At 35.6% G+C, this 14,517-nt stretch overlaps 1 protein-coding gene across 4 annotated transcripts in view; it reads left to right on the top strand.

The window, feature by feature from the left end:
* The window catches only part of LOC138694633 (monocarboxylate transporter 9-like), a 326,720-nt gene that overhangs the window by 280,209 nt on the left and 31,994 nt on the right, over nt 1–14,517 (top strand). The gene's annotated exons all lie outside the window — the stretch shown is intronic.

Raw genomic sequence — 14,517 nt, 5'->3', positions numbered from 1 at the left:
AGTTATTAAATCGGGGGTAAACCGGGATCGAACCGTGTCCATGTGATTATAAGTTCAGCGCTCTAGCCATTGGACTGCCATGGAAGCTTGAATGAATTAATGCAAAAAGAGAGAAATTAATGAAAGAAATAAATTAATCTCCCAACCACGAGCGTCTGTAAATTGTTTATTTATATTTCTGGTGTATGTATATAGTAGATTTTAATGTATATTTTTAATGTATATAAATAAAATAAATATCTGTAAAATTACACGCAAAATTGAAAATTGCATTAATTGAATCACAATCAATTATAAAGTAATGGATGAAGAAATTGATTGATTAAGGTTTGAATAATTACATGCATTAATAAAATGAATGAATGAATGAATGAAAGGAAAAAGTGTTGAATATGAGTGCAAAGAAGTAGACAAAAAGACAAAGTGAGCGTGCGAGAGAGGGAGAGGATAAGGAAGGGATATATAAAAAAGCAAGATATAAATGAATAGTAATAATGAAACAAAGAAAAATTGTATATAAATCGAAATATTGAAGATAATTTAAATGCTGTCTTATGAAATTACGAAGAAATGAAACAAATTTAAATGTTAAAAAGTGTTTTTACTGACAGTACGAGGAGCAGTATCTGTGTGCGAAATGAGACTGCGGTAAATGAAGAGAACAAATATTGTAGTATAAACAAGCTGTAATATGATACTACGAAGTTTATTCTGTTAATATTCTCCTAATGCAAGAATACATTTGTAAATACATAACGCGAGATAAACATGAAGTTACGACAACAGAATTAAAACTTTGTACCACATATTGTTTTTGCTACAAATTTAGATTGGAGAAGAGATAGCTGTACAATGATGGTAAGAAAGAAGGCTTTATGAGGAAGGGAACGCACAACATGTCACAGTTCATGCAATTTCATTGAATTGAGTAAATACTAGTGACAAATTGAGATCTGATAGTTACATTATGTGATACTAGCATCACTATGTATGTTCTTTGAATCAGCAGACAACAAGAATGAAATTGTTATATTATTACCAGTTGCCTACATTCTCTCTTCGACCGAGTTATCGCATTGGATATGAATAAAGAAAAACTTTTTTGTCGACATGCGTGCAAAAGCTTTATTAAATTTGCTAAATTAAAAAATAACCCCGAATTGGAAAAATACCAAACGGGTAACATAAAATCATAAGGCTCTATAATTTAAATGTGAATGACGTCAACATCTTCGTCATTATAATCATAATCATCATCATCATCATCTTCTTCTTCATCAGTGGATTCTCACTCTCATTTTAAGTCATCCCCAAGGATAGTTTCCCTGATGGCCTACATTTTATAATTTGCTTCGTCATGCTTTCGATGTGGCTTCTCAATCTCTTATGTGTATTCACTGAGGACAGCAATGATTGATTTTACTTGAAGTTCTTCTAGTGTAGCTTCATTTCTTTTCATCGATGAGGACGTCGCGTCCTCATACCCATTCTTCATGCCTCTTTTCTTGTACACATATTTATTGTTTAAGCAATAGGCGATGTTCTGTGACAGCTCTCGCTACTACCATTTGTATTTTTATATGCGAATCAAACATAATGGACGACGAAGAACTGATCTTCTTTGTTTATAACCGAAAATACGGGTAGTTTCATTTTGCCATCTTACGGCATTAATACTAAAAATGAAGTTGACTACACACTACTCGTTCAGAAAATGTTTGTCTAAAACATTCATCGGCATAAAAGCATATTCTGTATTTGATTACTAGAGATGAACAAAACCAACTGCCGCTCTCGCTCGCTGTGTTCGTTGCTTTTGTCTTTCGAGTCTCGGCTCGTCATTCTCGTGCGCTTCGAGTCTCGCTCATCATTCTCGAAACAGCATTTGGTCGGCGTGGAAAGATTTCGTAACTTTGAATAACATATATCATTGAAATAAATAACATTATAAACGTTTAAATGAGACAGAAAGACAAAACACAACAGTATTTTAATTATCAAAATTCTCTGCTTCTATTATATGATATTACCTATGGTTATATAAATAGAAAAAATAACAATTGTCAAATAAATTTGTATTTCTAAGAAACATAAAACATAACGTTAATATTGCACACTTGATCTCAAACATATGAAAAGAAAATTCCTAGCCTTTTAATAAGAGCCTAGTAATTAAATAAAGACTGGGGAATGGATTATTATACACTGAAAGGTAGAGATGATGTTTGAAATAATAATAATAATAATAATAATAATAATAATAATAATAATAATAATAATAATAATAATGATTTATTTTAGCTGGCAGAGTTAAGGCTGTAAGGCCTTCTCATCCACTCAACCAGCAAAAAGTATACATACATATGTATCAACTTACAAAGAATTCAACAGGCTACTTGATAGTTTATACATATACAGAGTGATTTATATAGAACTGCCACATTTCTTTCATTAATTGTTTCAAAACGAATTGTGCTAGCGACAACTTATTATACCTAAAATGTAGAGGAATTTTGGGAGATTATTTACCTCTATAGCAAATGTTGAAAATGTCCTCCATCCTGCATAAGGCAACTCAACACGTCGTTCCATGTTACTGGCCACTCGTTGGAGGACTCTGTTGTCAATAGCTTGAATCTCCTGTGTGATGTTGTGCTTCAGATAGTCCAATGTCTGGGGACGTGTGGCGTAAACTCTGTGTTTTAAGTAACCCCATAGAAAGAAGTCCGGCGTTGTCAAATCCGGAGATCTCGGTGGCCACAGGTTCCTGGAAATTATTCGGTCGTCAAAGAAACTTGCAATTAGTTCAATGGATTCATTTGATGTATGGCATGTTGCGCCATCTTGCTGAAAATATCCTTGACTCAGCTCTACATCGTCCAGTTGCTCAACAAACTCAAAGACAAACGTCTTAATGATTTTTTGGGTGACTGCTCCAGTCGTGCTCTTACGTCAACAATAACCGTGGGAAGCCTAGATGAACCATGCTTGCCCTTTTCACTCACCAGAGATCCAGTTGTTTCCAATTTGTTTACCAGTCCCAGTATTGTGTTTCTTTTGGGAGGATTGCGAACACCAAATTCTCTCTGGTATGCCCTTTGTTTAGCTGTAATTGAATTCGTAATCCAGTATTGCTTCACAAGGAAGAGTCGTTGATTTAATGTGTACTGCATTTTCACTTTGACACAAAATGTCGAAAATAGCTGCCAACAATAGGAATAAAACATAAACATCTGCGCATCTAGTGACAAGGAATCGAAATTCCAGAACATTCTGCTTAATTTGGTGCTAAAATTGGGTCATTGAATGAATTTCCAACGGAATAATTAAAGAAAGAAATGTGTCAGTTCTATATAAATCACACTGTATAACAGTTGCCAAAGTAGTTGAAAGTTCAGTCAGGTATAAACAACTGTGGCGATTCAAGGCTGCTTGACGTTCGGGACTTCGGGAGTGATCAATCTCGACGTCTCGAAACACTCACAAGTCTTTACATCAACTACGCTATGTATACAACATTGTAATGTGGGTTTTCGGCCTTGCGGGCGCTGTTAGTCTTGCTTTCTCGATCGTTGTTCATCTCTAGTGAGCACCCGCTGCTTGCTCTGTCTTGACTGGGCAATCGATCAGACTACCTCTCAGGTATAGCTACTGGATCAGTGGGCGTGTTAATCATTGCAGAACACGCTGAATCTAGCAAAACAAGGGACGAGAAGATCCGATAGTCCGTGGTATGATAGGTTCTTTATATCTGTAATTAACGACCGTACAACATGTCTTCTGTGTAATACAGTTATTAGTACAGCAAGCAAATATAATATTGAAAGACATTACAAAGCTAGACGCGCGGCCACGTATGATGAATTTGGAGAGTAAGAACGTTTGAAGACGTTGAAAGACCTAAAGTCATCGAAATAGTTATTTTTTTTTAATTGTTATATTCTTATCGTTTGTTATATTTTATGTTATTGATACATTATATATCGATTTCTTGAAGTACTCAGTTAAGAAAACTTTGATTCATTTTTAATAGTAGATTTAGTAGCTCAACGGTTTACTTTTGTACGTTATATATATTTTTAAAGTTTCATGCAGGACACGGACTTACAGGTTCGGAATCAAGTGTTGTTCCAGCTAGCTACAAAATAGAATAAGTTACTTAATTACGATAGAATGCCGACTATTCTCAGAAGGACCTTCCGTGAAACCGTGCTTGCGAATAACTGCTGAGAGTGTAACTCCAGGAAAATCTGCTAAATTTAATATGGTCAACCTCTCACAAGCAAACATTCTGATAGGGGCAGATAAAAAAAGTGAATTTTCTTTCTTTCACCATGTTAATAATGTCAAAAGAAGTGCTTATACAAATTTTTCCACTCGACCGCAATTAAGAGGACCGTAAAAAATAAGTTTGCCAGGGGCCGTTAAGAGAAAGAAAACACAGTTTCATTGCAACAATTTATTGGAATATACACAGCAATTGTTGAGCTATTTTTCAACATATTCCCAACCGGAATTGAGACATTTGTCACGTCATGGGATCGACAGAGGTGTGCAGACGGCTGTCAAACGCTGATCCCAGGTGGCTGACTTCTACGTCACAGAGATACAAAAATTGATCCCGTGGTATGACATATGTCTCAATTTCAGTGAGGGATATGTGGACAAATAGCGCAATAATTTCTGCATCTGTTTCAATAAATCTTTCCATGCAGTTGTGTTTTTTTTTTCTGTAAATGGCCCCAGGAAAAATCACTTTCTTAACGGCCTCTTAATTGCGGTCGAGTGACCAAAATTTGTATAAGCACTCCTTTTGACATTATTAACATGGTGGGAGAAAAAAATAACTTTTTTATCTGCCCCCATCTGTTTGCTTGTCTGCTTGAACTGTAGCTTTCTGAACGGCCTCGTAATTGCGGTCGAGTGGCCAAAATTTGTATAAGCACTCCTTTTGACATTATTAACATGGTGGGAAAAAAAAATAACTTTTTTATCTGCCCCCATCTGAATGTTTGCTTGTCTGCTCGAACTGTAGCTCGCCGTATAAAAGAACTTAGTTCAGTATCGAACGGCAATTGTCATTAAGAATGAAAGAATTCATAGCATTTTATATCTTCTTCGATGAAAGTACGGACATTGTTGGTATTGCACAATTAGTCATTTTCATTCTAAACGTGAACAAACTCTTTGTTTGGCGAAGGAATTTTAGTTATCAACAATATTATTAATAACTTATGTTTTCCTTATTGTATAATAAAGTAGTTTTATTTATGTTTGGAAAATTGAAATAAAATGATTGCATACCGTGCATTTTTCTACATCTTCTGTTTTTATTTTAGTAGGTTATTTTACGACGCTTTATCATCAGCTTAGGTTATTTAGCGTCTTAATGAGATGAAGGTGATAATGCCGGTGAAATGAGTCCGGGGTCCAACACCGAAAGTTACCCAGCATTTGCTCATATTGGGTTGAGGGAAAACCCCGGAAAAAACCTCAACCAGGTAACTTGCCTCGATCGGGAATCGAACCCGGGCCACCTGGTTTCGCGGCTAGATGCTCTAACCGTTACTCCACAGATGTGGACCATCATCTATTACTGCATGTTTCTGCAAAATATATTGCTTCATCAAAATAATGTAAGATCACAGATCCGCCACTTCCAGTCTTCGTATGACTTAAAGAACTCGCTTACTCCTCACAGAACCCACAACTACCCACCCACTTTACATGCCCGCGTGCCCAGCCCTGGTCTAGAATAAACAAGAAGTTATTTTTAAACCAACAACGTTAATACTGAATATTCTTCAATAGTCTAATGGTTAACATGCTAAACTCTGGATCCAAGATTCTCTGGATTCAAATCCGGCCAAAGGTGATAAATTCTGAAGGGTATCCTCCCGGAGGGAAGTAAAGCTATAGGTTCCGTGTCGTAGATTTAGGCACGTGAATAACTCTGTCCCTGACAGAGATAGACGTACTTATCAGGCGGAACATGGAGCTTCCCAAGTATAGGATTTTTGTGCACCCGTGATGGAATGAGTTGCGTACCGATTGTGCTGCCCGGCCACGTCAGCTCCATCCGCCACACCACACATTGCTCTCCAGCCATCAAATCCACATACCGTGCCTGTGGTATTAATCTGCCGTACCTTACAGGTCTACATGAATCATCATGTCCTCGACAGACAAAGAATAACCTGGGGACCTCCGGTGCCTCTTATGCAGATGAGTCGTCTAGAATCCATCAACACTACTGTATCTCAATCTTTGAACAAGAAATCTAGAATAACGTTAGGTCGATTCGGCGTCACGCAAAAACAAATGGTGCCATATTTTTTTCGGAACTCGGATAACGATGAAGATAATGAAATGGGAATTGTGGAGATTTAGATTTTTTTTAGATTTATTTATTTATTTAACCTGGTAGAGATAAGGCCGTCAGGCCTTCTCTGCCCCTCTACCAGGGGATTACAACTATAACATGAACAATAAGATTACAATTAATATTAAATTTACAATTACAATTACAATAGTGTTGGTGAAATGACGAGGGAAAAACAGAAAGAAACCTAGAAAAGTTTTCACAATCATGGCTTTGTCGACTACAAATGTAACTCCATCATCGCCAAGATTTGAACTCGGGTCCGTTGTCTAAGCCAGCGCTCTGCCAACTAAGCTACCAAGGCTGTCTGTCCCTAATAGAGGGCTCCAAATAAAAATTCTCAGCAATATCTAGACCACGTTGAATTTCGACACTGAATACTGAATAACCTTCGTAGTTGAAAGTGTTGTTACGTCATTTACTGCCCCTACTGCTGCAGTTGTCCGTTGAAATGTTCTTATGTGCAGAAAGTTTCAACACAGCTGATATTTTATCAGTTGTTCTCAGTTTAATAATATGCATGCGTTGTCACTTCCAATCCAAATCTCTAAGTGTGATCATTGCAAGGTTAATCATGAAGACCAAGAATTGTTATATAGTTTGTGGTTTCCTTATCTGCCCGCATTTTCCTTCAAAATGATGATGACAATTTTCGCTTTAAAAGCATCTGGTTTGCAGATAATACGATATTTCCTCAATCGAGTTCAGGATTTATTTTTTTTACAATTCTTAAATTAATATAATAGCATTTCTAAAAATTCTTTGGTCAGAAATATTTGAAAAAAGCAATACTAACAAGCTGAAAGAAAGAAAAAACCAAGGAATACCAAGAAATTGGTGCTATGACTGTGTTGGAATAAGTCAAGGACCTACACCTTGATGATGATTATGAAGATTATTATTATTTCTCCCCCAATGGTGGGTATTTGCATCGTTCACCCTCTCGGAGTGATTCCCCTTAACTGTAGATCTTTTTTGTCGCCATATTGCTGCCCTTGGTACACTAAAGATGATGGTAGGCCTAATCATAAGAATAGGTTAGTAATACTAGTAAACAATAATAAATTATAGTTAGTTAGTAGGGTTTAAAAAGGGCGCATCAGCTACTATGACTATTTGCTCCCTTATCTAAACTTCTTCATGAAACAAAAACACAAGCAATACGATAACCAGAATGGTAAAAATAACTATAAAACGTTGTCACAGTAAAAAAAAGAGGTAAACAAATGCAGTATCAACGAGGTGATTCATAAAATTCATAAGAGTGAGGAGTTCTCATACTCTAGGTAGTATTAAAACGAACCAATAAAATAATAAAACAAAGGTCACCAGACACAAAGTATATAGCATATTTCAAATAATAAAATTTTATAAAATATTCGGATGTAAGGTGTCCGAAATGTTAGTTATGTAAAAGACAAATATAAACAAATGTAACTCCGGATGTAAAGGGTCCGGAGATTAATCAAAAAGGGTCAATATAAAATAAATCACCCTGTGAAGTTCTGTATTCGCTAAAAGATCTCAAAACTGTATTTGCACAATTAAAATCATTTCCAAGAGCGTTTCGTAGATTCGGCCGAATAGCATATTGTCAACGGTCACGGTCAAATAAATTTTCTTTCTTTCTTTTTTTCTTTCTTTCTCTTTTCTCTTTCTCTCTTTCTTTCTTTGTTCCATTCTTTAGCTTTTAATTCATATTATAAGACATTGTTTACTTTTGTTAAATTTTTAGTTAGTGTCAATATAAAACTTTGTCGATTTAAGAAAAGAAATGCATGGTGTAACATGTTTTCGGAATTTTATTTCCTTTCTGCATGTCGTATGATATAGACAGGCCTATAGTATATTTCAGTGACCATGTTGCAAACTTACAATACTGGCAGAGGGAGTCATAATAAGCATCTGAGGATAATAACCCAGCTCCGGAAATGCCACAATCACGAGTTAGACTTATAATTCGTAACAGTTGTCAATTTTATTTCCTTTCTGCATGTCGTATGATATAGACAGGCCTATAATATATTTCAGTGACCATGTTACAAACTTACAATACTGGCAGAGGGAGTCACAATAAGCATCTGAGGATAATAACCCAGCTCCGGAAATGCCACAATCACGAGTTTGACCTATAATTCGTAACAGTTGTCAAGTGAGGTTAAATCTGAGGATCATAATGGACCTCCCATCCAATCCACTTTTCACGGAAACTCTGGAATGACATGGAGGTTTCCTCTAGCCCACCCATGTTCTGGTAATCTAGCATCCCATCTCTGGTAAACTAAGCCTCATTGCTGAAAGCATGAAGTTTAGAGATTAATGCTCGGTCACACAGTATCTGATGCGAAGGCCAACGTTAGCTGGACCGCCTTGTGTGGTTGTTTTAAACATGTAGGAACAGTTAATGTTCATAATAATAGTGAGTGCTCTTCACCTGACATAGGCCTAATAAGGAACATTAAATCCAGACGTTTGAGATGGGCAGGACATGTAACATGTATGGGCGAATCTAGAAATGCATATAGAGTGTTAGTTGGGAGGCTAGAGGGAATAAGATCTTTGGGGAGGCCGAGACGTAGATGGGAGGATAATATTAAAGTGGATTTGAGGGAGGTGGGATATGATGGTAGAGACTGGATTAATCTTGCTGAGGATAGGGACCGATGGCAGGCAATGAACCTCCGGGTTCCTTGAAAGCCATAAGTAAGTAAATAATAATAGTGAGTGCAAATTGTATCGAATCATTTTGCGCTCTCAGATCTGCTAGTTGTTCTTGACACCATGTTGAATTGTGTTCCGCGTTTGTATGCAATTCGGCTGAAACTACGTGACGCTCCAGGAAATTATTTTAATTGTGTAAATGAAATGTTGTGGATTTCGTCAAGCACAGATTTGACAATTTTAGATTACTGTAAACACGTTGTTGCTTACCTTTCAGACTTTTTACATCTGAGTAGTATTTTAGTTGCGTGTTGCTTTACTTAAACTTTACATTTCGGACCTTATATATCCGAAAATTTTACACATTATTATTATATCTCGTATTACCGGACACTTTGCAGCTGGTAGTCTTTGTTTTATTATTTTGGGTCTAATAAATAGTTCGTTTTTATGCCATATAGCGAATCACCTTGTTATTAATGAATTTGTCATTCATAATTCATTCGGTGTTCTGCCCAAGGGCAGGTCTTTCACTGCAAACCCAGCATTATCCAATCTTTCCTATTTTCTGCCTTCCTCATTGTCTCCTCATATGATCCATATATCTTAATGTCGTCTATCATCTGATATCTTCTTCTGCTCCGAATTCTTCTCCCGTTCACCATTTCTTCCAGTGCATCCTTCAGTAGGCAGTTTCTTGTCAGCCAGTGACCTAACCATTTCCTTTTTCTCTTCCTGATCAATTTCAGCATCATTCTTTCTTCACCCACTCTTTCCAACAGCTTCATTTTTTATTCTGTCTGTCCATTTCACACGTTCCATTCTTTTCCATATCCACATTTCAAATGCTTCTATTCGCTTCTCTTCACTTCGTCGCAGTGTCTAGGTTTCTGATCCATACAATGCTACACTCCACACAAAGAACTTCACTTTCTCTTCCTTAGTTCTTTTTCCATAGGTCCGCAAAAGATGCTCCTTTTTTTTTTTTTTTTTTTTTTTTTTTTTTTTTTTTTTTTTTTTTTTTTTTTTTAAAGCTTCCTTAGCCATTGTTATTCACCTTTTGACTTCCTGGCAGCAGCTCATGTTACTGTTTATAGTTATAACCCAAGTATTTGAAGCTGTCCACTTGCTCTAATGCCTCATTTAGAATTCGCAATTTTATCTCCTCTATTTTTCTTCCTATGACCATGGTCTTCGTCTTGTTAACATTTATCTTCATCCCATACTGTTCACAGCTGTCATTTGACTCCAGTAGCATATCCCTTAGTGTCATCTCCTCATCTGGTAATAACGCCATGTGCCTCATTTTTGTGTGACTTTTTTTTTTTTTGCTCGTATTCGTATTTTAGTTCTGCTATTGTTTAAATGTGTCTTGTTTTAAAGAACTTTACATTAAGGGCGCAAATAACCATAATGCTAACGTGCCCTATTAAACATCACCATAATAATAATAATAATAATAATAATAATAATAATAATAATAATAATAATAATAATAATCATCATCATCATCATGTCGAATTAAATTTTGGCAGCAGTCTGTATATGCTCACTCAAAAATTACGTCAAAGAAGTAAGAGAAACATTGTTGCCAAAAGCAACATTTTCTGAACCATACTAGTTAACGCAAAGAAGCTATAGGTAAATATACCATGAGTTCCAGCGAACGATCCCGGTGTTTCTGTCGGCCGATTGCCGGAGGATCCTCCCCCCCCCCCCCGTTACCGCGTGCTTGCATCAGCGAACCCACGGCGCTTCTCCGGATTAAAACTTACGTACTAAATACTCTAAAAGAGAGTATAAATGATAACCTCCACACTGTGGACGAACTTGAAACAATATGAGAAGATAAACAGCAAGCATTACGGAAATACGTAAAACTTTTGTGTGTGAAAAGCAATTTCACCAAAAGATGTCGGAAATACGTAAAATATGTTAATATAGTTATTTGCGTAACTCCTATAACACAGGTTAGCACTCATTATGAAATTAAAATACGAGTCTAATTGAGTGCACGCTATTATTAATCAAAATTGAATGCATAAAAAATACCCGGGAGGTTACGGATCGATGATGACACAGTCTACACCGGCCGTACAAGTATGTCTTGATGGGCGTCTTCCGAGCCGAAAATTCAAGCCGAACGGTCGGTATATTACTTAGTAATATTATTACACCAGTTTATAACACAATTCTAGTATAATGCTTTTAGACGATATTTCCAAGTATGTACTAAGCATAAGACTTACAATACTGAATTGTACAGTACGCCTTACCAATTGATATTTCACATGCTCCAGGGTTTGTTGACGATTTTTCGGATAAGTATTAAGCAGTTTTTGAATTTCCGGCGTTGTTTCTTGGTCAAAGGGCTATGGTCGCCAATTCATCTTGAAAGGGACCCAATTAATCCGCTTCGCTTTCTGCTGTTCCCATTTGATAAAATCCACATTATACTATGTAAGCATTTAAAGCGCGTACTGTTCCATTTTGATTGAAGGTAGAATGTAAGAATTATTCAGCAATAGTCTACTCTGCCACTAGTGCAAATTTTTTTACAAAGGTAGCCAATTACTAATTTCCCGATAAAAATTCCCTGCACAGGAGGAATTCCAATATGCATGCATGCAAAGGAGTTTGACTGCTTTCCTGACTGCTTTGACTGCTATCATATGATAGCTGCATATTACAACTCGTAAATAAGACGTTTCTTCAGGTTCTAAAATTGTCTAAATTTTCTTCTTATGACCATTTCTAATAGTCCTATAAGTCACTTAAACATTCTATATGTAATATATCATACGGTATGTTATAATGAAGTGCTATTATGGTAAGAACGTGTTATGATGTATTGAAACGATGATGTTGAGGATATACTGAAGTGAAGTAATAACTACATTTTACAAGAAAAAATTCACTTTTTTGTTTTTACTATTAGAAAATATGTGGAGGCTTATAGATGCTCATTGCAAAATGTCAGAGACTTAAGCTCCTTAGAACACTTGTTTTGACAGTAATTTTTAAAGGTGTATACACTTTAAATATGTTGAAGTTCCTGCTGTTTAACTCTATTTTTCTTGGCTTTTAGGTTTTTAGTTTTTGCATTTTTTCCCATACTCAAAGCCTGTTTCCTTCCACAAATTTTGAGCTAGCTGCATGAAATTTGTTTCACATCTCCCTCAATTTATACTGTACGAAAGGTGTCAAAATGCCATGGATATCTCAGTTGGAATTCAAAAGAATTAAAAAAGTAATAATTGTACAGTCCTCGCACATTTTTGATCTACAGTATTGTAAATATGTTTTTTATAGAAAACTAATGAGCATGCTTAAAATTTCCATGCCAGTTGTTATTAATGACAATGTGCTGAACATAACAATGAAATTTAGGTTTAGGAAAATAATTTTTATACGACGAGATAAAAAAATAAAATAATTTATTTTGTGAAACACGTTACAAATGTACAAAAAATTTACCAATTGAGCCGAAAGTTTTAGTGTATACCTTTTATATACCAAATAATGTGTGTAAAAAATGAAAACTGTATTTCCAATACTTTTAAATATTCAAATTTCACTTCTATTTACCCTTAATGTTTACAAAAATATTTTGTTGCAGTAAAATTTGTTTTGGTATTCGTATGCATCTTATAGGCCCTTGTCCAATATCCACATACGCATTTTTCTTAGAAAACAAACAAAACTATAAGCTAAGAAAATAACAGACTCGAATCTCAGCTGCATCCTGTCTTGCATCATCCGGCATTATAAAGGTCGTGTCTAATCGAACTATCAGTTGCCGAACATCTCATTGATTCAAGTTCGTGTTTGCGGTTCTGAATTGCAAATTTATTTGGTTTATCCCATTGCTGAATGAGTCATCCATCCGGTTTTCCCCTAGTTTACTAGTAATTAATGACATGAAAGTAAATAAATATTTTAAATATATTTTTTCTTTGTTCGAAGAATTGTTCTTTGAATGACGTATATAGTGACTTTCTTAGCGAAACTTTGTAACTGAATAAGTATTCAGCTTCGGCAACATTACGAAATCATTATACTGCATATTGATGACAAGAGCGCTAGTTTTTGTACGAATTGGTTATAACGTTTTAGGATAGAATTCTGCCAACCCTTTGAGTACATGTTCATTATATCGTTTTTAGTATAAAGTTTTTCAATCCGTCGATTAATCTTTTCAATTAAAATAATTGACTTAGACCTACCTTGTTTACTGCTTTGTAAGTTACGATTCCTGAAATAAACTGACGTTCCATCCATGCTTCTATACATATGTCGGATTATTCGAAAGTCACAAAAGATTTGGACGCCCTCGAACTTTAAGGGGTGAGTTTACACGAAAATAATAATCCGGTTTGTTTTTATAAAATGGGTTTATTCAGATCAAACCAATTTTTTAAAATACACCACTATTGAGTAATTCATCTGCTGTCGCCTCGCAACTTGATTCATACTGCATGTTCAATATTCTGAATTTTGTACAATTTCCTGGACTTCTTGTAAAACAGTCGCAGCATTCTCATCGTTTTCTACGGACTTCGGTTTATCACAATGCTTTTTATGTGCCATCGATCGTATCTCTCTAAATTGTTTACAACTTCCACAACCGCGACAAATTTCAGAGCCCTTACCTCAATGCATTTAGAGTTCTGACCCTTTCCAGTACACTGGAACAATCTCTATTATATTCATAAAAATATTGAATAAGTTCAGTTTGCAGTTTTAGAGGCAAAACTTATTATTTTCTATTACGAATTTTCAAAAAAGGAAAAACAATCATTAACTCACTTAAAAATAGCTTGAATTATTGCTTAACCATTTCATTTGCTGTAGCAGTAACAATAACAATTGAAGTGTTTCTTTGAAAATGAACGCCGTTCTTTTATGAGCAAAGCTGTATTATGATTTTTATATAAACTTACTTACTTAAAAAAAGTTATAGGACTTTCATATCTTTCGTGACTTTTAAATAACCCTGAGATAACGGGATGAGAATTTTTCTCTGTTCTATCCATCCTTCGTCATATGGTAACGCAGAATTCCTGCACGGAAATAATATATGTACTTTGGTACATCATAATAATATAATATGCTTAAGTAATCACTTAGTGATTCAAGACGGCGCTCATTCCGTCGGATCCCGGCCACTTAGTCACTCGTAATGAGTGCACCTCTATACATAGTGCGTTGGACATTATGCCACTGTCACATATTCTGTGACACAGTACATGAGGGTAGGCTACTAAAGGTAAAACTGAGAGACAGAACTTAAACTGAGAGGATTCAATCCGGGATCGGAACTGGAATTCGGTGTGGCTTAGTGGATAAAGCATCAGCACGTAGAGCTGAAAACTCGGGATTTCTCTGTTCTATCCATCCTTTCATTTCATTGCTAATCTATTGAAATTGCAATAAATTATAAACTGAAAAATGAAAAGATAGTTCTTTATTGA

Source organism: Periplaneta americana, chromosome 2, assembly GCF_040183065.1.
Source record: "Periplaneta americana isolate PAMFEO1 chromosome 2, P.americana_PAMFEO1_priV1, whole genome shotgun sequence".
NCBI lineage: Eukaryota > Metazoa > Arthropoda > Insecta > Blattodea > Blattidae > Periplaneta > Periplaneta americana.
This window is presented reverse-complemented; position numbering and strand designations above follow the sequence as displayed.